Here is a 26,064-nt window from a genome sequence, read left to right as displayed (position 1 = left end):
ATCTTGTAGAAAATGATATTTAAAAAGTGTTTTGCTGTTTTGATTATCAAGAGTCCTTTGTGTTATGGATTAGCAGATGCCATCATTTCCTAATAAATAAAGATACTTGATAAGAAATAGCTATTTGATGAAATAAGCCTAATTTATTTTCGCTTGTAAAATTAACGGAGACCAAATACTTTTACCTGCAGTCAAGTTTTGCTTCTCCAAAATAATCTCCATATAATTGAATATCCCCAGATTTAAAAGCTTAACTGATTCACATCTATAATATTAAAAATTGGCTTCCAGCATACACAGACCTGCTGAAGAGAGAGGAGGAAAATCAGGAAGTATTTTCCACCTATATATTAAATTGTAAATGTGTCTTAAATTCTCTAAAGCAGTTCATTGTTGCACAGATGAACTCAAAATACTCCAGAGAAAACCATTTTCCTGTAACACTTCCAGATATTCACAGCATCCCACCTTTGAATGTGAGGGAAGTGTGAAATATTTTGCTGATGAAAAGACAAATGACCATAAGCCTTCTCCACAGTGATTGCTATTGGCAACAGTCAGTCCTGTCCTTGGCTGAAATCACAAAGCTATCTGGAAGACATTTCTTTTTTCTTTTTTTTTTTTGCGGTACGCGGGCCTCCCACTGTTGTGGCCTATCCCGTTACAGAGCACAGGCTCCGGACGCGCAGGCTCAGCGGCCATGGCTCACGGGCCCAGCCGCTCTGTGGCATGTGGTATCTTCCCGGACCGGGGCACGAACCCGTGTCCCCTGCATCAGCAGGCGGACTCTCAACCACTGCGCCACCAGGGAAGCCCCTGGAAGACATTTCTTAATCAAAGCCAGGCATGAGTTCTAAGGTTGGTTGGTTTAGTGCTTTTTTTTTTTTTCTTCTTTTTTTAGCTAGCCTGAGTAGCTACTTTAACTTGGTATTTGCTTCCATTCTCCTGCTTTGGTGTCCAGAATAAATGTACCGGTGACTCTTCTACCTGAAATGGTTCAGAGGTTAAAATAACTAAACTGTGTCTATGCTTGGACTCTACTAAGGCAAAAATATTTAAAGCAAGATCCCAAGTGTGCCCAGAAGACTGGGAAATAAAAATGAACCCACATAATCCATCCGTTATTTAATTCCTTGCCTTCTTCCGGTCTGTTCTTTCTTCTAAATGCCTCTTCTAATATTGCCACAGTTCTCCTGGCCCTACTTCACCTCTACAGTCTTCACCTCTGATCTTCCCTGTTTAGGCCTTGGTGTCCTCGTCGTATTTACAGAATCCATTAAGAAACTAATATGCAAAATACTGACTTTGGTAGGACATATGTGTCAACCGAAAAAAAGTGCACAACCTAAGAGTTGAGAATTATGTTTTATTTAGTGGACTTAAGCCCCGGAGGCAGCTTCTCAGGTGCTCTGAGGGACTGCTGTGAAGAGGTCAGGGAGGAGCCAGGATGGATAGGAGTTTCTGCAACAAAAACCAGGTAGTTGGAATATCAAAAGATTGCCATTAATTAAAGAAAACCAGACATCTCAAGTTAATGAATTTAGCACTTTTCTATGCATGGGAAGATGCAAGAGGCTAAGGGCATTGAGATCATTCCTCTGACAGGCACCTTAGCTCTTTAGGGCAGGATCCTGTTCTACTCCCACCCTGGAAAGCTGTTTAGGGCCCCCCATCGGGGTGGCTGTAACTGCTGACTGAGGCAACATCTTTCATTTACTGATATGGCTGGCAACATTTTTCATTCACATATGTATATTAAAGAACTTAAAATGAGTCCCGGCATGCTCTGATTATTGTCTTTTCTTCTAAGGAACACTGTGATTAACCATCTTTATCCTTTCATAAAGTGGATTCATTCTGGGGCTTTACCCTTCTCCCCAATCATTTTTCTGGGGCTTTGTGACAGGGGCATCTCTTAAGCCTTTCAGTAATACAAAATAAACAAGCAGCACTTGTCACTCTGCTCTCCCAAAACAGAGGCAGGCCTTCCTGCCCTACATATATACATTCTCATTTCTTGTGGGGAGTTCATTATGGGGAATGTTGCTACCCGGCAAAGGATGAGAAGCCCGAGGCTGTTTGCAACACAGCACTTTAAAATAGAAAGGCAAAAGGAATGATTTTTATTTTTAAGGGGCTGCCTTTTAACCCAGGCTCTGACTTATCTGTCAGGGGTCATGCCATCTCACACAGCAGGGAAGACCAGTAACAAGTATTCGGCCAGTTCCAGAGGCAACTGTTTCACACAGGCAGCTTCTCTCAAGAAAACCATTAAAGCACATCAACCCTGACGGCTGCACAGATGCCCTGAGAGCTGTGCTGCAGATACCAGGATTTAATACATCTGCAGGCTTTCCAGGGGACTCTGTGGCTGCTTGTTTCAATGAGGTGAGATTGGAGTTCCAGATAGTGATGGAGAGATCATGGGGCTGGGGGGACAAGAGGGATGGCGTGGGGGGAGGGGAGAGTGGAACAGCAACCTGAAACCTTAAGATGACTTGATGATGGTCTGGAAGTCCTAATCTGAGAAAATGCATACATCTCAATCCAAAATGGCCTCAGCCTTTGTTTCTAGCACCAGATCAATACTTCCAGGAATTAACCACCATGTTTGCAGAAAATTAGAATGGATTCTGGTTACCAGCACATCACTCCACCTGCAACTGTCTTACAGCATTTGGCTTTTTGAGAAATAATGTAGTGTATCATCCATCAGTCTGAGGATCCAGTGGGAAAAAACAAGGCTCACATGATAAAGGAGGGAAGCTGTTGCAGAAAGGGGAACCCCTTCCAGGGCCCGAGAGTGGGCTCTCGTTTCACACTCAGAAATGAATTGTCCAAGGAGACACACGTGCTGACAAGGCAAGAGACTACTGGAAAGGGGCACCCGGGCAGAGAGCAGCAGGGTAAGGGAACCCAGGAGAACTGCTCTGCCACATGGCTTGCAGTCTCGGGTTTTATGATGGTGGGGTTAGTTTCTGGGTTGTCTCTGGCCAGTCATTCTGACTCAGGGTCCTTCCTGGTGGCGCGCATTGTTCAGCGTCTCCTCTCTCGTTTTGACCTTTCCCGAATTCTTCTGGTTGGTGGTAGCTTGTTAGTTCCAGTTCCTTACCAGGACCTCCTGTTGTAAGATAATTCATGCAAGTGGTTGCTATAGTGCCTGGCCAGCGTGGGTGGTTTCGGTCAGTGGTTCCCCTAACAAAGCTCCTAATGTTAATGACAGATTTTAGGCTGTCCCAAATCTTATTCTTCCTCTCTAAAGCCTAACTAGGTATAATCTGTTCAGTCTTTGTGAGATGTCCTGAAACCCAGGAGAAGAGCCAGCTGCAATGGTCTAAATGCTTTCCGGTGTTAGAGTAGGAGCTTTGGCTAACAGGGAAGGCTTTTCATTGCTGATACAAACTAAGAAAGTGCACACTGCTTACCCTTTATCTGGCAATGGTTTGAAAAAACTCCCAGGAGACAATGGGGCATGGTGGGCCTTCCAGTCCTTTGAGGAACATGGTAATCCCTGTTGCAGAGTCCTGCCTACTCCTATTTAGAAACTTTCCAGCCAGCTAATGGGTGACAATGGGACCTAAGTGACAAGCACTGGAGATGCATAAAATATTTAATAATAGCATATTAAATTAATTTTAATAAAAATAATTTAATTTCACAGGTGCACAGGTCTAACTGCCATGCATGTATTGTCTTATCATAACCCTATCATAGCCCTATGAAATAGTCCTACTTTTTTTTTTTTTTTGAACATCTTTTTGGAGTATAATTGCTTGACCATGTTGTGTTAGTTTCTGCTGTGTAACAAAGTGATTCAGCTATATGTATACATATATCCCCATATCCCCTCCCTCTTGCGTCTCCTTCCCACCCACCCTATCCTACCCCTCTAGGTGATCATAAAGTACTGAGCTGACCAGCCCATGCGATGCAGCTGCTTCCCACTAGCGATCTGTTTTACATTTCGTAGTGTATATATGTCAATGCTACACTCTCACTTCATCCCAGCTTACCCTTTCCCCTCCCTGTGTCCTCAAGTCCATTCTCTACATCTGCATCTTTATTCCTGTCCTGCACCTAGGTTCATCAGAACCATTTTTTTTTTTTTTTTAGATTCCATATGTATGTGTTAGCATACGGTATTTGTTTTTATCTTTCTGACTTACTTCACTCTGTATGACAGATTCTAGGTCCATCCACCTCACTACAAATAACTCAATTTCATTTCTTTTTATGGCTGAGTAATAGTCCATTGTATATATGTGCCACATCTTCTCTATCCATTCATCTGTCGATGGACACTTAGGTTGCTTCCATGTCCTGGCTAACGTAAATAGAGTTGCAATGAAGATTGTGGTACATGACTCATTTTGAATTATGGTTTTCTCAGGGTATATGCCCAGTAGTGGGATTGCTGGGTCATATGGTAGTTCTATTTGTAGTTTTTTAAGGAACCTCCATACTGTTCTCCATAGTGGCTGTATCAATTTACAATTTACAATTTAGCTGCCTGTATATTTTGGAGATTAATCCTTTGTCAGTTGCTTCATTTGCAAATATTTTCTCCCATTCTGAGGGTTGTCCTTTTGTCTTGTTTATGGTTTCCTTTGCTGTGCAAAAGCTTTGAAGTTTCATTAGGTCCCACTTGTTTATTTTTGTTTTTATTTCCATTTCTCTAGGAGGTGGGTCAAAAAGGATCTTGCTGGGATTTATGTTATAGAGTGTTCTGCCTATGTTTTCCTCTAAGAGTTTCATAGTGTCTGGCCTTACATTTAGGTCTTTAATCCATTTGGAGTTTATTTTTGTGTATGGTGTTAGGAAGTATTCTAATTTCATCCTTTTACATGTAGCTGTCCCGTTTTCCCAGCACCACTTATTAAAGAGGCTGTCTTTCTCCATTGTATATTCTTGCCTGCTTTATCAAAGATAAAGTGACCATATGTGTGTGGGTTTATCTCTGGGCTTTCTATCCTGTTCCATTGATCTATATTTCTGTTTTTGTGCCAGTACCATACTGTCTTGATTACTGTAGCTTTGTAGTATAGTCTGAAGTCAGGGAGTCTGATTCCTCCAGCTCCATTTTTCATTCTCAAGATTGCTTTGGCTATTCAGGGTCTTCTGTGTTTCCATACAAATTGTGAAATGTTTTGTTCTAGTTCTGTGAAAAATGCCAGTGGTAGTTTGATAGGGATTGCATTGAATCTGTAGATTGCTTTGGGTAGTAGAGTCATTTTCACAATGTTGATCCTTCCAATACAAGATCATGGTATATCTCTCCATCTGTTTGTATCATCTTTAATTTCTTTCATCAGTGTCTTATAATTTTCTGCATACAGGTCTTTTGTCTCCTTAGGTAGGTTTATTCCTAGATATTTTATTCTTTTTATTGCAGTGGTAAATAGGAGTGTTTTCTTAATTTCATTTTCAGATTTTTCATCATTAGTGTATAGGAATGCAAGAGATTTCTATACAATTTTGTATCCTGCTACTTTACCAAATTCACTGATTAGCTCTAGTAGTTTTCTGGTAGCATCTTTAGGATTTTCTATGTAGAGTATCATGTCATCTGCAAACAGTGACAGCTTTACTTCTTCTTTTCTGATTTGGATTCCTTTTATTTCTTTTTCTTCTCTGATTGCTGTGGCTAAAACTTCCAAAACTATGTTGAATAATAGTGGTGAGAGTGGGCAACCTTGTCTTGTTCCTGATCTTAGTGGAAATGGTTTCAGTTTTTCACCATTGAGAATGATGTTGGCTGTGGGTTTGTTATATATGGCCTTTATTATGTTGAGGTAAGTTCCCTTTATGCCTACTTTCTGGAGAGTTATTATTATTTTTTTAACATCTTTATTGGAGTATAATTGCTTTACAATGGTGTGTTAGTTTCTGCTTTATAACAAAGTGAATCAGCTATACATATACATATATCCCCATATCTCCTCCCCCTTGTGTCTCCCTCCCACCCTCCCTATCCCACCCCTCTAGGTGGTCAGTGGCTGCTTCCCACTAGCTGTCTGTTTTACATGGTAGTATATATAAGTCTGTTCATTGCAGCTCTGGAGAGTTTTTATCATAAATGGGTGTTGAATTTTGTGAAAGCTTTTTCTGCCTCTGTTGAGATTATCATATGGTTTATATCCTTCATTTTGTTAATATGGTGTATCACATTGATTGATTTGCATATATTGAAGAATCCTTGCATTCCTGGGATAAACCCCACTTGATTATGGTATATAATCCTTTTAATGTGCTGTTGGATTCTGTTTGTTAGTATTTTGTTGAGGATTTTTGCATCTATGTTCATCAGTGATACTGGTCTGTAGTTTTCTTTTCTTGTGCCATCTTCATCTGGTTTGGCTATCAGGATGATTGTGGCCTCTTAGAATGAATTTGGGATGTTCCTCCCTCTGAATAGCCCTACTTTTTGTGCCACTACGTAGATTAGGATGACTTGGTGTCAAAAGGAGGTAAAATAGTTTGTCTGCAGTCAAATAGAGTAGTATGACATAGGGTCATAAATGGTGTCGCCATGTTGACTTAACTGTGAATTCTGATTCTCTTGTTTATGAACTGTGTGATATCCTTCAGTAACTTCTCTGATCCATATATTAATGGCTCTTCTCTTAGTAGGATTATTATGGGGACAAAATAAGGTAACAGATTTAATTTCAGGTAGATCAGGTTATGCGGGTAGCAGAAGGGTAACAGATTTAATTTCAGGTCGATCAGGTTATGCGGGTAGCAGAAGGCTTGATATGGAGGAAACACGATGAATTCAGCTAGAAATAATGAGCAAATGATATTGTTCTCAATTTAAATAGTAGTTAAATGATATCCAAAGGATCTGAGTTATTTATCCAAGTCCCCAAGCTGGAGGTCACAGAACTGAACTAGAGACTAGAATTTCCAGCTAGTTTGGTATTGTTTCTACATTTTCACAAATTCACTCTACTTTAGAGGACATCAAGATACATGTTGTCAGTGGAACCCTACTCAGTAGAGACGTCAGATAAAGAAAATTCACTTTACAGCTTAAATCTGTTGAGTCAAGAGTGATTAGAATTATTTTCCATTGTGGGGTAAATAAAAAATGATATACGTTAGCTTTGTAAGATTAAAAGGCAGCAGCCTTAAATTTGATGGAGAATAACCTTTGGGAAGTCCATTGTTAGGCAGATGCAAAGAATGACCTCTTAAAAGTCTTCAGTTCTCTATGATCAGGGCTAAGGAGATCTTTAGCCTCAGACTCTCGCTTCTGTTTACATTTCTGTCTCAAGAAAGTCCAGGGTAGGGCAGGTCAAACTACAAGTAGAACATCTTAATTGCCTCCCTCAAAAATAGTTGTCTGACAAAATGAATTAACATTTACTCATAGATACTCATTTATTTTCCCAACTCTAAGAAGTGTAGTGAAGACATTCCCACAGTCCGGTGGGAATGAAAATGAAGACATTTTCCACAGGGAAATAAAACAGGAAGAGAAGCGCTTAATTTTTTTTTTTAATGTTCAAAAGGAAGAAAACATAAAGCCTTTTCTCCAGTCTCCATTCCACAATTTGGTTGAGTTGCATCTGGGTCGAATAGGCTGTAGTAGTGAATATTTTATCAGATTTTTGACAAGACATCCATCTCACTGTAGAATGAAGCTAGATCTTAAATCACCTTGGACAGTTTTGCTCCTTAATTAGACAGTCAGTACACTACCAGTTGGGAGATTGGGGTTATATTTGGCTTCTATGATTGTGAGATGGCTGAGATCATTGAGAATTTGGATCTGGTCCAATTAATTCTCTTGATAGCTCGCTGTCTCTTCAGCTCTGCTAGACACTTGGGTACTGATGCAGCACACCGGTATTAATTTTAAGTGAAGCTCTAGCAAGGCACAGTGAAATAGCATTGTTTGAAGCCTGAACCAAGAATTCTGTTTAAAATGGTATTACGTTTGTATATATACACAGTATAAGCTCAACACAATCCATTCCTTCATTAAAAATGAAGATTTTCTACTGTCATCCAACTTCTTCAAGTTTTAGTTCTGTCAGAATGATTATCGGTCACTAAGTTCTTGGCTGTGCCTCAGATATCTCATTAAATTTGAGGCTTTTGTCTTGAAACCAATGGAGAATAGTTACCTACTGATTATATGTTAGTTGATACAAAACAGCTAGTTTTATAATGGCTTGCAATTAAAAATTCAATATCTTTTCTTCTTCAGCCAGCAATTTGGCTAGAACAAGACATACCCTGTCCTGAAATATTTGGGTCAATAAGAATACAGCAGAGTCTACTCTCTTTTCCAGAAAATGTGCCTTTTTTTAAGAAGTGGGAAGAGGAGGTAGAAATGGGCATTTGAAAGCAAAATGTGTTAGAACTCAAACTATTAAATGACTCAGCACAGTAAAATTTATCTTTTTATTAGCCAAAGGTGGAAACATATGAAGTAATTGGAGGGTAAAAAGAGGTATCTTATATAAATAAAATATAAGAATAAAGTGGCTAAATGCCCTACCATGATTCTGGCTAAAAATGGTGACTTGAAAAACAAAATGCTTTTATATATATTTCATTTTATATGCCCCCAAAATGACAGTTAAATAAAGATATTACCACAGAAGCACAAACAGAATGGGAGAGGAGACAAGATAACAGATGTCATCAAGGTTTTGCAAGATGAAAAGAAACAAAGTAACTTATTTTGAGGAGTAGACCAGGTGTGAAATTGTGAAAAGTGGTTTTCCCATAGAACCCTGAAAAGCCTAGATTCTTAGAGTTTCCAAGAATCACAGCAAATGGGAATGAGGTATAATATGAAAAACATGTGGATTTGTTCAAAATTCATTCCCCAAATCTTCCTTCTCATGCCTTTTAGCCAAACAGGTACCCTATTCCTAACTCTCAGAAGACAGGATATTCATTCTTTTCTGGAGAAACTGAACCAGGCAGAGTGGGGAACAGTGTAAGTGTGTTTGTCTGCATCACCTTCATGGTTGTACAACCTGTGTGGTCATACAGAGTCCCATACTCAGAAGGGTCCCTTACTTGTTTAATACTTTGCTGTTGTCATCTTAAAATTCTTAACCATACTTTTTTTTATCAATAAGCCGCAAATTTTTTGCACTGGGCCCCACAAATTATATAGTTTGTCCTGGTGTTTATGGTAGTGAGTTGTACTGAGATACCAGACAGAAAATATGGGCATTTAGGAAAGCATGAAAAGTGAATCATAAGTCACCCTAGCCTGTTCCTAGTGTAAGATCAGCAAGATATATTACCCACCCATTATACCCTCACACACTCAGGCAAAAGACTAGAGACATTTTCTTAGGAGATATAGAACAACTCTAAAGAATGCAGATATTAGTATTTGAAGGAATTATAGTAAGAATCAGAGTTGCTATCCAATCACTCTCCTATGAAGGCCTCTAGTTAGAAAGAACTTCTCCAGCATGTGAAAATTCTATTAGCTATTTAATGCCTTAATCTACATTACAAGTTGATAGCCAAGGAGTACCAGATACTTGAGGAGAGCCTTCAACAGAAACTGAAAAAAAGAAACTGAAGAAAAATGGATTCAACACGGGGGATGGAATAATATGTCAAAAATTTTATCTATTTTTAATTATTTTAGAGAATTAAGAGAAGATGCTATAGCATATTCTTGAAATTAAATACAGAGTGCTATAAATGGGAGTAGGGATAAGAAACCAAAAATGAAAATAAGCTTAAAAATTAAAAAAAAAAATAGCCCCCTCCCCACAAAATCAATAAAGGGATTAGAAGATAGAATTTTTAAAAAACCCAGAAAGAGAGAGAATGGATGAAATGAAGCCTAAGGGATTATCAAATAAATCATAAAGGGAAATTTCCCAGGACAGAAGGGTATGTGTCCTCATGATTGAAAGAGGTCACTGAGTGAAAAAGAAACCACACCAAGGCTTCTCATCGTGCCTCATTGCAACACCAGCAGCTGAATGAAGTTTTCAAAGGTTCAGGAGTAAGAATGGCATTAGACTTCCAGCATTGCATGCCAGGAGACTGCAGAGTTACGCCTTTCAAATGTTGACAGGAAATTATTTCCAAACTTGAATTCTTTACCCCACCAACCACCACTGTTGGTTCAGGGTATAACTGATACATTTCTGTATTATAAAAAGACTCAGAAAATGTACTTCCAAGCACTCTTTCTTAGAAAGCTGCTAGCTAGTGTACTTAGCAAAACCAAGGAAAACGAATGGGACTTAGGATCCAGACAGAGTAAATCTCAACCAAATGAGAGGTGAAAGATTAATCCCACATCTACTGAGAAAGCAGCCAGTTTAAATTGAAGCAGGAGGTTGAAGAAAAGCAAGAGGGTTGACTTCAAGGAAAACAATAAATGGGAACTGAGGGTGTGTTTGAAAATGTTGAGCTTTTGGACAAAAACATTTACAGGCATTTGACAGCTCTCTCAGAACATTTAAAGAGAAAACAAAGACAGCTCGGTAAGAGAACATAGGAAGTTAAGGGAGGAAATGGCCATTATTGAACAAAGGAAAAACAAAAAGAATTATAGGAAGAAAAATGTAATCATATAGACTCTGACTTTGCAGTACAACTTGCAAATAATTCTAATAAAGCTAAACCGAACATTTGGTTAAGTCTCTCCCAAAAGTGACATAATTATATTGGGAGGATTTCAGCAGTGGTGGTACAAGAAAGATTGTAAAAAGTTTTGGGATGTTTGAGGAATAGAACTGAAAATTCTTAGCTATTTAAGTGGAAGAAAACAAATACGTGTAAAATTAAAAAAAAACCTAAAAAAATCACAGTAAACTTATTTATAAAGATGGGAGATTATAGTAATGAACAAGATAATTTCTACTATAGATAAATCATCTTGATAAAAAATAAAAATTAACTTAAAACAGTTAAATGATAGAAAAAGTTTTGTTTCATTCATTGAGGGAGTTCCGTTAAAGTTAACAAAGAAATAGTTGATTGGAGGATGAGATTTTGTTAGTACTTTTTAAAATGTAGGCTCTGTCTTATTGGTATAATTTCTGTCTGTTGGAGGGTGTTCAAATGACCCTAAAAGAAAATGTGGCATCTATATTCATAATAATCAAATATATGGCTACAGTTGTCTATCCTCCCATGGTTGACACCCATCATTATGAAGAGAATGAAACAGAAAAAAAGCTCTTCTCTGCACTTTTTACCCTTTCATTGTCCTCTTGGCTAATGGGTGTTTTGTTCCTTTAGGAGTAAAGTGAAGACTTCCAAAATGCTAAGAATATTCAAAGACTTTCTCAGGGAGGGTCAACTCATGAAACAAGAGTTGCCGCAATGTGAAAGTTGAACACATTAAGTCTGATAAGTAAACTTCAAAAAGAAAGATACTCATGTTTCCAAAAGTCCTTAAGGTGGATGTTTGCAGCATTTTGTGTTACAGTAAAAGACTCAGGAAAAGGGCTTCCCTGATGACGCACTGGTTGAGAGTCCGCCAGCCGATGCAGGGGACACGGGTTCGTGCCCCGGTCCAGGAAGATCCCACATGCCGTGGAGCGGCTGGGCCCGTGAGCCATGGCCGCTGAGCCTGCGCGTCCGGAGCCTGTGCTCCGTAACGGGAGAGGCCACAGCAGTGAGAGGCCCGCGTACCGCAAAAAAAAGACTCGGGAAAAGACTGATTAAAATACTGACCATACAATTTTACACTCTACAACACTGAAAATAGAGAGTGATAGGTAGGCTGGTATGAAATGATGTTCAAGACTTATTGCTAAGATAAAAACAAAACAAAACAACAACAAAAACAAATGACCAAACAAAACAAACAGTTGCAGAACAGTATGTATGGTACACTCATCCCTACATGAATTTATTAGGAAGGTATAACTTTGCTTGTTTTGGACAGAGTCTCTGAGGCTGGAATCCAAGGATGGATTATCAGATATATATATATATATATATATATATATATATATATATATATATTTTATGTTTGTCCTCATGTTACTTTCAGTTTTTGTAATGGGAAATAATTTTTAGAAAGTCCATAATGCATAACTAATTTATGGTATTAGTCCATGTGATCAGCACCCCATACCTTAATTTTAGAACTTTCACTCCAAGTTCAGTTCAGGAATTAGGGTGAAATTGGAACATTACCTTAGATAGTTAACATGGTAAGAGCAAAGAACATGGGATTTAAGTCAGGAGCTCTAATCCCATTTTCCCATGTAAAATCTGGGCATGTTTCCTTTTCTAGTCTCAATTATGTGATATATAAAATAGGGGTAATAATGACCTTTCCTCCTTTGTTGGTGTGAAAACAAAGTCAAGTAGAGGAATAGGTTTTGTGCGCTGGAAAGAACCATATAAGTATTCCTTGTTTTGCAGAAAACTGGTTCTTGCAACTTCATACACATGATATTTTGCATTGATAATAACAACTAAAAAATCACTAACATCTTTGGACACTTATTGTTCCACATGCTATTTTAAGGGTTTTACATGTATGAATTCACTACTCACAACAACAAATGTGTCAGTGTGTATTGTTGTTATCCCTTTCATAGATGAAGATGCTCAGGTAAAGAGACGTTAAGTAACTTGATTGAAGTCACACAGTTACTAAGTGATGGTGCTGGGCTCCGTAACCACACAGTCAGCCATGCTTTCTGTCATTTGATAAGAGAGTGTCTCTAAGTGAATGCAGCTGAAAAACTGATAGGGACTTTCTGTGCTTTGTAGTAGAAGAAAGTTTTGTTTCTTGAACTAACCCAGTTTTTGCCTTTTTTCTTTGTGAGGTTTCTTCTAAAGTTTCTCCTCTAATTTGTCTTCAAAATTATTTCTCCTTATAACCACCAATGCACTGTACAACACCTAGGACATAAATCACAAAATTACAAATGTATAAGAAGAGAGTGACTGCCTCTGAAAGTGCCAAGGTGTTTTTGTCCTGGTTCACTGGTTCATATCCTGCAGATGGAAATGACTCACCTAAATTACCCTGAATCATAGAATCGCAACATTGCAGGGCTAGAAAGCACCAGTGTTCTTTCACAAGTATTCAATCAAAGTTAAAAATGATGACTTGCATCAGAAAGAATATAGAATTAAAAATGGAGTTTAAAAATTAAACAGTAGGTGGGATTCCCTTATATGAGTCCTGAGCCTGAAGTCAGTGCCTTAAGATGTTGAGGTGCTAAAGTAGACAGCAGTAGGGATCGGGCAGCCTTCCTTCTTTCCTTGACTCTGTTTTTCAGTCTGGTTTGTGGTCTTGGAAAAGTCGTTTACATTCTCTGGGATACACTTGTCAGATCTGTAAGGTGAAATGCATGGAGTAGATGATCTATAAAACCCTTTCTGAGTTTACTTTTCATTGATTTCCTTGGGTAGTGTTATTTTGTGTCCAAAACATAGGATTTCCTTCAGTGTTTTGGGGGAGAGAGTGGTTAGAAATGGAAATAAGGAAACATTAGCTGCATTGCTGGGAAGAAATGCTTTAATAATGCCTTCAGCCTGAAGAAGACTTACAAAAAAATACACTTCCTCATGTGCTTCACAGGTCAAGGACACCAAGAAAAGAAGAGCAAGCTCACAGCTCATTCTTGAAATGAACTCCACCTCTGAACTCCCCTGCCTGCATTTGTGTGACGTTTCATGTTTTTGCCACTTATAGGCATTTGCACTTAAAAATGATGTTCTGGGATGCTTCAGTTACTTTTAGTAGAAAAATGCAAATACATGTAGATTTCTGTTATTATCAGCTTCATCAAAACAAACAGAAGCAGGAACATTATTAGAGTTTGATAAGAGTATGTATTTGAATGATTTCCCCAAGGACTGGGGAAACCTCATCTCATTGCATTTCCTATTACAGACAATTGCTTCATGCGGAGTTACCTGCATTTACCACTTCTCAGCCCCACCCTCAAGCCCCCACCCTCACTTGTTTTTTTAGTGTGAGAACCGCTCTTTTGATTTGTGAAATGTAACTGCAATAAATGGTAGACTTGAATCAAGACTTTTAGGCAGAAGCAGGTGAGAAAAGGCATGAATAACATAATAGAGCATTGGAAGAAGAATCATTTCAGAAGGCAACGTTTATATCACAGAAAAAATAAAGAAAAACTTAGACTGCTAGTTCTCTGATTAGAACTAAGTGAAAATAAGGAATCTTGGGACTTCCTGTTGGATTTCCAGTCCGGACCATGCCACTTACCTTTGAATATAGTTTGGAATATCTTCTGACATATTTCCCTTAAATGAATCCAAATTTCTTTGAAGGCGGGGGCCTTGTGTTAAGTATACTACTAAGCCTGGCACATTCCTGGGCAGATGGAAGGCTCTTAATAAACTAATGCTGATTGAGTGACTCTTAATCCACAACAGGGTCAAAACTGGAAATGGTCATTTGATGGCAGGCCAGTAAATGTGACCAGGTTTGTTCTAAACATCTAATTATTCATTCTAGAAAAATATATCATTTTCTTTGATGAGATGCAAAATAAAAATCAATTAGATGATTGTCTCCAAAAATGTATAAAAGACTGCATCATTCCTAAGTGCCTGTTATTACAGAACAAAATGCCTAAAATGAAACGAAATCTCTAATTGTATTTCTAAATGCAATGGGATTTCAGGAGCAATTCCATAACAGATGGGATATTTTAGAACGATTCCTCTAATTTTTCCTATGGACAACCTTGGGAAGTTTGGAAATAATATCGTTTTCATACTGATTTGCTCAGTTCTGGATTAGACTCATCAAAAGATCACTGGACAGGAAGTAGGGGCCTTGAATTCTGAATTTACCTCTGTAGTTCACTGGCTGGGTTAAGTCATAGATTCTTAGCAGAGAGAGGAAAAGTTCTCTGGGGGCTGAGTTTATTCCCTAAAGCAGTTTTCAAGCTTTCATTTGCATCAGAGTCACCTGGAGGTTTTGTTAAAACTGATTGCTAGGCTCCACCTCCAGAGTTTCTGATTTAGTTGATCTGGGATCTGCAGTCGGGTGAAAATGTACATTTCTAATGAGTTGCCAGGTGAAGCCGCTGCTATAGCTGCTGACCCTGAGAACCACTGCCTTAGGGAAAAAGACCAAATAGAACCCTGGTAGCCTCCAAGCTCTTTCTCTGGCTACCTCTTCTATTCCTTAGCATTCTTGTTTCTTTGGGGCTGGCTCTATCTGCACAGCTTGGCTGTCTCTCTGAGGGCCTCTTTCCTGCAGGAGGCCCCAGTGATAACAACAATAACAACAAAGCCACGCTTCTCTCTTGCCTTCTTCCTAACGAGGCCTCACGTCTCTGGAGCCACCTTAAACTTCTCTCCATTGCTTCACCAGATCAGCGCTCAAAGTAAACTGTCAGACCTCGCAAACAAAGATTGAGAGTATAGAGCGATCCCACAGCTGATTCATTGCCTCTGGTGCTTCACACCATGTTGCAGGCCCCCTCTTTGGCCTCCAGTGGGAGGCTCTTTGCTCAGACCTTCTCGCCTGGGAGGTGGCGTGTAACAGGGCGTGTTAGTTGGGTAACACATACACTCTCGGGGCACTTTCACTGATTTGCTTTTACGGGCTTTTGAAAAGCATTATTTTCTCCAGCTCTCTGGAAGAGAACAAGTTTAATGGTATCAGGCAAAGGAAAGGGTACATCTTCGTACAGGGGAAAACAGAAAAGAAAGAATGTTCCTCGTTAGTGATGCAAGGAGACCTAGCTTGCCTCTTCAATAGCTTAAGCTAATCTTTGAACCCATAAAGTATGGTGGAGAATGGCTTGCCAATGAATGCCTTGTGGATGTGCCCCTTTGGAAGTGAAACAGAATAATTAAAGGATAGATCCGCAGGCCTGGCTCCGTCAACCCCTCCCTCTCACCTTCCCGCCTCCTCCTTACTCTTCCCAGGCATCTTCCCTTCTCTAACCACCATCTTAGGTGGTTTTCTTTCTTTCTTTCTTTTTTTCGGTACGCGGGCCTCTCACTGTTGTGGCCTCTCCCGGTGCGGAGCACAGGCTCCGGACGCGCAGGCTCAGCGGCCATGGCTCACGGACCCAGCCGCTCCGCGGCATGTGGGATCTTCCCGGACCGGGGCAGGCGGACTCTCAACCACTGCGCCACCAGGGAAGCCCCTTTAGGTGTTTTTTTAACCAGAATCTTCACCACATCGAAACAACTAATAAATGTGATTTATTTGTGACACCAGACTCTACTTTCTCACCTCTTCCCCCTCCATTTCAGAGACGTTCTGTGGCTCAGGAATTTATGTGGCTTCAAGTCTAACCCCAGCTGCCTGACTTCCTGCTAATGCCTACATAAAGCCTGTCCTTTGGCCTTGCTGACTTCTTCCCCGAGCCCCAAATGTGCTGCTGTATACCTCTTGACTCAAGACCTTCATCCATGCTCTGCATCCCTTTCTGAACCTCCTTGGTTTCTTTCTAACCTTCCCTCCCCAAGGTGTCATCTTTTTCGTGAAGTCTTGCTTGACTGCTAGCTATCCAGTGATCCAACTTTGTTCTTTGCTAGATACCATATATATGATGCCAGCAATATTCATTGGTCTCTGATTTTGTTGCATGGATTAGACTTACCTTCTTTTTCTAAGAAACCTAAGGGCCAGGATTTAATCTCACGCATTTGTAGTTTAACAGAGTTTTGTCACATGTTTGTCTTTTGGTAGTGCCTGATATGCAATTACAATTAGTTAACTTCTTTGAATCCATCTTCCTATATCCTTCTGCCACTGTTTTTGTGTACATGATGCATAATAAATGCTATAATAATAATAGCTACTCAATCTGTTGCTATACACATTGCCTCATTAATAGTCATTAGACACCTATTATCACCCTACTCATCAACCTATTTATCTAAAACTTAAAAACAAAAAGTCCCAGAGAAGTTAGGTAAACTTCATAAAGGTACCGAGCTATTAATTGATGTGGGGGCGGTTACAAACTCAGGTCTATCTGACTTTAAAGAGTGTACCTTCCTACAGACTCCACCTCAGTTCTAAACTGTTGGGGTAGGAGTGAACTTACTAAGGATAAACAGCTTGCCCAAGGTCACATCATAAGCTGTTTTCTGAAGAAATAGGTACAAATGTATAAAACGATCATTATTCTTTTATCATGACTGTGTTATGCAGATCATGAAAACTAGAAAATCAGTCTCTCCAACATTTGAGCTGGTGAACTCTAATCCTAAGTTGAGGGTCCAACTCCTCTGTTGGCTCTAGTTCTCTCTCCCCTCTAAGTCTATCAAAGAAGACGTGTGAGGTGATGATAGCTTAGCTCTTCTCAGTGGCTGAAATGAATGCACTTTAAATGAACAGGGGGTTTTATAATGCCTCCTGCCTCTCAGGTCTCCATGGGAGAAATTGCCTGAAACGTCCTCTCTGATGTCCTCATGGGAGCCAGGGCTTTATGATTATGTATAAGAAGTTCCTACAACTGCTTTAATAACATTTTAATTTAACGTGTTTCATATTTCCATATTTATTGTGCTCCAATCATGTTTTATGAGGAGACAGAACTGGAAACTGATGTAACTGATGTTTAGTATGTATGCATAGTGTACTTTCCTCAAGAGGTTCCCCTGCTGAGCATAAATGTAAAATAAATACAAGTAAACTCTTTGATAGGCCTCCAGAGTGCCCCAGCCTCGCTGATCAAATCGTCCCCTGCCTTCCACTTAAATAATTCTCTGCAGAAATGAATAAACTGATTAGAACCAAATCCCCTTGCAAAATAGGGTTTCCTCTTTCAAGTTTACTAATCTGGCTCCACTCAGAGCCATGTTACTCACCAAACGGAACCTGAAAGATGATTCCGACTCTCCTGCTCTCCAGCTAATGAAAAGTCTTTGCTGGGAAGGATGGAGAGTGTGACGAAAATACCTGTTGTAGCCTCCAATCTGTTCATCTTACAGCTGGCATCAGGAAGCATCCGATTTGCCAAGAAAAGGCTCTGGATCTTATGTCACATCCAGAAAGGGACCTTTAGGAAGATGGGAGAGAGAAGATGCTCAGAAGTTCCAAAGACCTTCAGTGAAACTGGAGGATGCACTCAGGTAGGGTTGCAAATTCTCTGACCAGATTTCATTTTGTAATTATCTAAGACAATGGTGAGGAATGGATAGTTCACTCCAATTAAACTTCAGCACTGTGTTTTGTACTCACGTCACAGGTAATATATTTATATCCACTCCATTTTCCTCTCCTTAAGAATTAAAATCCATGCTCTTTTTCATTTTCAAAATTTGGATACTTCCTGAAAAGAAAAAAAAATCTCTTTCTTCCCCTTCATTGAGAATCTTTTCTTGCTAAGATCCAAAGAGAAGTGGGTAAGCAGGGTTTTTTAAGTTAAAATATATTCAAAATCATTTTTAGACATTGAAAGTGAAGCATTTTGGGAGCTGAAGTCTTTCCTTCTATATTAAAGGAAATGTAATTTAGAAGCAAGAATGGATATCAATTGATATTAATACCATTATCTTAAAGATATCTGTCTTAAAGAGTAAACACCTAGAACAAAGTTTTTCCAGTTCATCAAAATCTTCAACATTTGCAACAAACTTAGATTGTTCACATGCAGCAGGTAGATGTTTAGGGAATAAAGGGGCGGGGGTATTCTGCTTCCAAGTGTCTCCACGATGAGACAAGAATAAGTCTCAGCTTCCGATTCCTTCTGGAGAGTCTTAGATCTGAGTTCACAGTGTCATCTTCCTGAAAGCGTTGAAGAAAAGGATAGGTGCCCTTCTGTCATGGTCTGGAATGACCTAGGTACTTGCTACTTGGGGGCTCAATGACTTTCAAGTTTTCTGTTCGTCCGGGGAGTCTGCTAATTTACTGTCTTATCATTTTGTCCTTATCAATCTGTATTAACTTGTCAGATCCTGTGGTGGTGTATTCTAAAGTGTCAAACAGGAGAAAAGGAAAGGAAAATGGAAACTAATGTAAATTGTCTGCTGTGTTCTAGCAACTATGCTATTATATCTTGTTTTATTCCCTCCCAAACTGTGTTGTCATGTAAGCCATTTTTCTTTTTTTTTTTTAACATCTTTATTGGAGTATAGTTGCTTTACAATGGTGTGTTAGTTTCTGCTGTATAACAAAGTGAATCAGCTATACATATGCATATATCCCTATATCTCCTCCCTCTTGCGTCTCCCTCCCACCCTTCCTATCCCACCCCGCTAGGTGGACACAAAGCACCGAGCTGATCTCCCTGTGCTATGTGGCTGCTTCCCATTAGCTAGCTATTTTACGTTTGGTAGTGTATATATATCCATGCCACTCTCTCACTTTGTTCCAGCTTACACTTTCCCCTCCCCATGTCCTCAAGTCCATTCTCTATGTCTGCGTCTTTATTCCTGTCCTTCCCTTAGGTTCTTCAGAACCAATTTTTTTTTTTTTAGATTCCATATAAATGTGTTAGCATACAGTATTTGTTTTTCTCTATCTGACTTCACTCTGTATGACAGATTCTAGGTCCATCCGCCACACTACAAATAACTCAATTTCATTTCTTTTTATGGCTTAGTAATATTCCATTGTATACATGTGCCACATCTTCTTTATCCATTCATCTGTTGATGGACACTTAGGTTGCTTCCATGTCCTGGCTATTGTAAATAGAGCTGCAGTGAACATTGTGGTACATGACTCTTTGAATTATGGTTTTATCAGGGTATATGCCCAGTAGTGGGATTGCTGGGTCATATGGTAGTTCTCTTTTTAGTTTTTTAAGGAACCTCCATACTGTTCTCCATAGTGGCTGTATCAATTTACATTCCCACCAACAGTGCAAGAGGGTTCCCTTTTCTCCACACCCTCTCCAGCATTTATTGTTTGTAGATTTTTTTGGAGATGGCCATTCTGACCGGTGTGAGATGATATCTCATTGTAGTTTTGATTTGCATTTCTCTAATGATTAGTGATGTTTATTTATTGCAATTTAGAACTCACCCAGGTGATCTTTCCTGAACTAGTCTCTCACACCGCCAACAAATATTTATTAGAATTATTTCCTAGTTAAACTTCTAACTTCAAGAGAACAAAAATAGTCATCATATCTATAGCCCCATCAAGAACCATAACCTTATACCTAGTGGATCTTCATTGCATTGTACACCAATTAGCAAATGAACAAATGAAATGTACTATAACATTTATGCTGTGCCCTGTTTGGGTTACAGCTGTTCAGGGATATATCTACATAACTAATTGGTTTATCTTTAATTTGGCATGAAATGAATTGGGGGTGGAAGAAGAAAAATAAAAGAAAGAAAGAAAAAATTCAGAGAAGCAAAGAGGTTTCTATTCCTGACCGCAATTGCACAGAAGAGACTCTTCCCATAATGTTCTCTGACATCTCCATCCCTCTCTCCCGTCACACTGTTCTTATGGCACTGGGCTCATTGGCTGTGTGCTGTGGAGATACAGAAAAACATATTTTGTTTCTTGCTGCCTTGCCTTATAAAGGACTTCATTTTCTTCCTCTGGGTCAAAGGCAGCTATTTTCAATCTGAATAGGCTGACTGCTCATCTAGCCCCACTCAATCATGAGGCTAGTGCAGAGAAAGCAGTGTGTTTACTGCGCTGTGTGCTGTGTTTGTCTAATTTATTTCCATACTGGGATTCTATTCAAGGATCTGGTGGAGTGACCCTCACTATCATACTCTTTGGTCTGTGGAAAAATAATAGTAAATCTTGTAAGAGCCCAAAGCCTTGTTTCTTTTCTTTCCTTTTCTTTTCCTTTTCCTTTTCCTTTCCCTCCCTCCCGCCCTCCCTCCTTGCCTTCCTTCGTTCCTTCGTTCCTTCTTTTCCGATCTATACTTCTATTAATAATATTAGGAAGTATACAACTATTCTTCCTTTCAAACAAAGCCTTCTGACGTAAACAATGAACCTTTGTTTGAATAAATCCAGATTATTGAGTTACTTTCCTTCCTTTTGCTCATCTTCATAAATTCAAGCAATCCTCACCCAAACCCTTAAGTACCTTAAGGCCCAGTGATATTCTGAATATGTTTTAACCTTGGTCAATTTCCTTTAAAGGCTTTAATGTCTGAAAGCACTTAAAAATGTAGTAACCAAAAAATGGGAAACATTACTAACAGTAGTATTCTTGTTATTTTTTAATTAAGATAAAACTTACATTAACCTTAAAAAATAGAAAACTTGGAGTCCAGAAATTAAAATGTGCTCCTGGCTCTGCCAGAGCGCTTTAGGAAAGTTAACTAACATCTCTGACCCTATTTTCAACCTATAAAATGGTTCCGTTAACTGTATATTTTCTAAAGTCTGTATTTGCTCTAAAATTGTTTCATCCATTGCATGAACTTATTATGCTCCACATATGTAAGAGATTGAAGGTTTAAGTTAAAATAGATTTATATTGCCAAATATTGGCCCTTTATGAGTGGAATTAAGTCTGTTATTACACTGGGGGCAGGAGCAAGAAGGTGCCTGTCATACTCAGTGAAGGCAGTACATTGTGCAATACAGCAAGTTTCTGCTATTTCGCTAGTTGGTCAATTCAGGAATCTCTTAACAGCAAATGAAAAGGTCATTGCAAATCTCACACTTTTGCTCTTCTATTAAGACCGATCCACCGAAAATATCTTGAAATGGCCACTTCCCCTGTGGCAGGTTTACGAAGTAAACTGATAATATGTCTTCACTGGCAAAGGTAACCCAGGAATCTGCAATAGACCAATTTATCATTTTGGGGTGTTTTATTTTAGTTAGATGTAGCCCAGGGAGAATTTTTGTAAAAAAGCATGAATAATATTATTGAGAGTGATTGGAATCTGAGCTACCACCGCCGGAATTATCAGAACTTAAAATTTTCTCCTGCAGTACAAGATTGTGGGGCCGTTATACAGGCTCTTTGGGAGCCATTAAAATGGTCCAGTTAGAGCTGCTGGGTTGGTCTCCCGTTGTGACACCTCCTGGCCTTACCCAGTAATGCAACTTAAGGACCTCTAACATTAGCTGTGTCATATCTCCAGTCTCCAAATCCTAGCCATGCGTGGAGTTCTCCATGCAACTAGGAGAAGAAAGGAGCATTTCCTCATCATTGGTGTAACTATTAATGTCTTTCCTATGAGTTAGTCTTAATGTTGCATTTTTCTATATCCTTAGTGAACTGGGATTAACCACTCTATTATTTGGGGGTCAGAGGACAGAGAACTGTTATAACCAAAACAATCTGTCCCACTAAAAATCAGCTTTCTGAGCTAACTTCAAGTATCTTGCCAATCACTCTTCTGGATAAGTTCCTTTTGTCCCCTTATTTATTTGGAGTCTTCATCCTTGCACTTTGGAGTCTACATCCTAGGTATTTTGTCACCAGCTCTAACATTTTCCCCAGAGGTCCCTTGGGTCATCTGCAAAACAACCTTTTCAAAGCAGCACTTTCCAGTGCCAGGTTTTTGAAAATGGATATGCGGATTAAGCTCCACGCCACTCCATCCCACCCTTGGGACCACACTGCACCATAAGGCAGCACTTTTTAAGTATAGTATGAACTTGCTAACAGTCTCACAAGGACCAAGGAAATTGACTCACTCTGATGATTCGTGAGCTTGCTGTGAACTTCAAACTTTTTCAAGCTTCTGGAAAAGTACTTCAAATAGTTCTTTCCAGTCCCTTCACTTTTCCCTTGTATCAGTTGCTAGAATTAAACGCAACCTTGCCTTTACTTACTCTCCACGCCCAAGCCCTGACTCAGAATCTAATTTCTATATTATGATGATGACTATAAAGTTATGGATAGGTAGATGAGTAGATAAATAGATGTAGATATATTGGATATATAGATACATTTGAATTATCTCTTGCCATAGCAAGTATCTCCTAAGGATAAATGGAATCTTGAAATTTGCCTTATTTGCATATCATGGCAGGTAGAACTCTTAGGCCTACAGCTCCCTCTACTGGGTGGAATTTTCCAGATTTATTATGCATGCCTTAAACAGAAAGTCTTTGTCATCCTTTTTGGAGTCTCTTGCTCATGGTCTAATTAACTCAAAATCCCGTCCCTGTTCTGACATGGAACATCCTACATGGATTCTGTTTCAAACTAAAATCCACCTTTATTCCATTTGGTCATAAGTCCAAAGTCCATGCTATTAAATTAATTAAACAAGGAGGCCATCAGACTGTAGCGGCTCTGAAGCTGTGGCACCTACGTAAGCAAACCAAATTCTAACTCTGAAAATGCCTCAAGTTTACAAAGAAACCTAAGGACAGCGGATCACAAACAACCACCTAAGCTTTAAGCTATAGCCAATGAATAACTTCTTTATTTTCCTTCTGCTTTTTCTCTACAAAAATCTCTCCTGGAGCTCCGGTGGATGGAGGGCTCCTAATCATTTCCAGTTTGGCACCGCCTAGTTCCCTTCGATTTTTGCTGAAATGAACTCTTAGAATTTTTAATATGCCTCAGTTCATCTTTTAACACTACTCATAATAAAGATACTTTTGTTTACCTTTTTTTCTCTTGAACATCTGATATCATTAGTAAATGAGATTCTTTAGGGTCAGAAGCTCATTGATTGATTACTGAACATCAGGTATTGGATGCCTATCGTGTACACTGTACTAGGATCTGCAGATACAGATAAAGCTGAGAGTTATTTTGTTTGATATATTTCTTTAATTGATTTTTACATATGCTTTTTTTAAAAAAGCAATAAACAAACAACAACACAACAGAACACATAGGGCAGATGGCTTTTTTAATTTGTTTTTTGAAACAACTTCATGGGCCAAAATATTCCCCTTTTCTTTAAATAGAGGACACCAAGTTCCCCAAAACTACTCCCAGACGCTTAAGTGAACACAGTCTGACTTAAGCAAAGTCTTGGTAATGAGACTGTTCTCTGAATCTTTGATCTGCCATAGCAATATGGTTTCTGCCAATTCTCCTAGGAAGGAGAAAAAAAATTCAATCTAAGTCCTTATAGATAGGCGCAGTGGTTAAGAATCCACCTGCCAATGCAGGGGACACAGGTCGAGCCCTGGTCCGGGAAGATCCCACATGCCACGGAGCAACTAAGCCCATGGGCCACAACTACTGAGCCCGTGTGCCACAACTACTGAAGCCCGCGCGCCTAGAGCCCGTGCTCTGCAACAAGAGAAGACACCGCAATGAGAAGTCCGCGCACAGTAAGGAAGGGTACCCCCTGCTCGCCACAACTAGAGAAAGCCCGTGCACAGCAATGAAGACCCAACGCAGCCAAAAATAAATAAATAAATTTATGAAACAAAAAGTCCTTATGGATAAACATGAGCTTCCTGAGCATGAGCGCACTGCCATATTGGGAGACCTTTGGTTTTCAGTGGAAGGAGGCTTGGCTGAGTTATGAGATTTTGGGAATACTGACTCTTTAGAGGCAGTATTTACTTCTCTATTGGTGGTAGAAGGGTAGAAATGACAAAAACGGAAATTAAAAGAAATTATCAACTTTAAGTCTCTTGGGTAATATTAAACTGAAAATATCAAAAGCATAGACTGTGTGCTGCACAAACAAAATTGTGCATTGACCTTAATCAGGCAAAAGATACACATGCATATGGAAATTATGTCACGTGATATCAATTATGTCTTTCAAATACTTGTTAGCAAAAATGATTTTGATCGTCATTATCAATCATTGTCATCATCATCGGTGATATTTATTGGTCCTTTGTTATGCTTAACTCTTCTCTGATTATTGTTCTTTTGCACTCAGTAGCCATGTTGGAAATCAGTTTTGGGTGATGGAGGTCTTAAGGAGACAGAACCCAATTGCTTGAGGGAGTAAATTTATGTTACGTCGTTAAGTTGATGGCAGTACACAGGAATATAGAAGCTCCCAGTAAGAATATGGAACTTGAAGTAGCTTTCAGCCCAGCTCCATGGGCTACGTAGGTAAAATAGTTTGAAGTCTCTGGAAATAGGCAGGAAAAAGTCAAACTTGTCCTTTTTATTTCCTTCCCTCTCGGCCTCCCTCCCTCCTGCACCCCCATTCCCCTTTCTTCCCCTCTTTTCTGTCTTTCGGTTTCTAAGACCCAGCTATTTAAAACGTGGACCGTCTCTGTGATTTTTGGCTGGTACCTTGTTTGTTCTAGGATGGGTGTTCTTTAAACTCCATAGCATGAATCTGTTTGCTCTTGAATTGTTTGTTATAAACCAGGAGCCATATAGGAAGGCAAAAGACACCCCTGATAATAACCCTTAAGAAATAATTGTATACAAAGGGACCAAGAATAAACCATTGTGAAGCAGGCCACGTAAGCAGCATTAAACAGATGGCATAAACATCTCTGTAGGGGTTAGAGATTAGTGTTAAAATACACACTGAGTCACGGTAGAGGTGTTTCAATCTTTATCCTTTTCTAATTCTTTTTAGAATTAGATTTTCTTAAATTATCGACGCTTCCCTGGGGACTAGTATGAAAGCAAACATTATACAGTGTCAGGACCAAAGCAGCAAAGGAGCTCCCCACCTCCCTCTCAGCCTGAGACACTTTATGCTGGGTACTAGCTTCCTCTGACACAATGCTGCTTTTGCTTATCAAAGTCAACTTTCAGGAGGAGAGCCAAAGGTAATTATTATGAATGTGATAATGACTGAGAGCTGATAATTAATCCTTCTACTCCTACTTATATTTGTATTTTGATGGAAACAACATTTTACAGAAAAAGATTGGAACTTTTATCCTGGAATTTTAAGTCATCTTAGAGAGTTTGTGAGGAGTGTATGTAGATGGGGCATTCATTGTTTCTGACCCCCTCTTCTTACCTTTCCCTTTTTCCCACTGAATTCGTATTATATAGATATCTGTCAATAATGCAGACAACTAAATCTGAATCCTGGATCAGTCATTTGCTTGAAATTTCAGAGATCGGTTAAATAATTTGTCCAAAAGAATATTTCATCTGTAAAATTAGTAAGGACTTAATTAAATAAAGTATATATATGCATTATATATATATAATGTGTATATATATAATATGTGTATATATAATATGTATGTGTATGTGTGTGTGTGTGTGTATATACACACACACACACACACACACATATATACAT

This window comes from Tursiops truncatus, chromosome 16, assembly GCF_011762595.2.
Source record: "Tursiops truncatus isolate mTurTru1 chromosome 16, mTurTru1.mat.Y, whole genome shotgun sequence".
In the NCBI taxonomy this organism is placed as follows: domain Eukaryota; kingdom Metazoa; phylum Chordata; class Mammalia; order Artiodactyla; family Delphinidae; genus Tursiops; species Tursiops truncatus.
Note: the sequence above shows the minus strand (reverse complement) of the source record.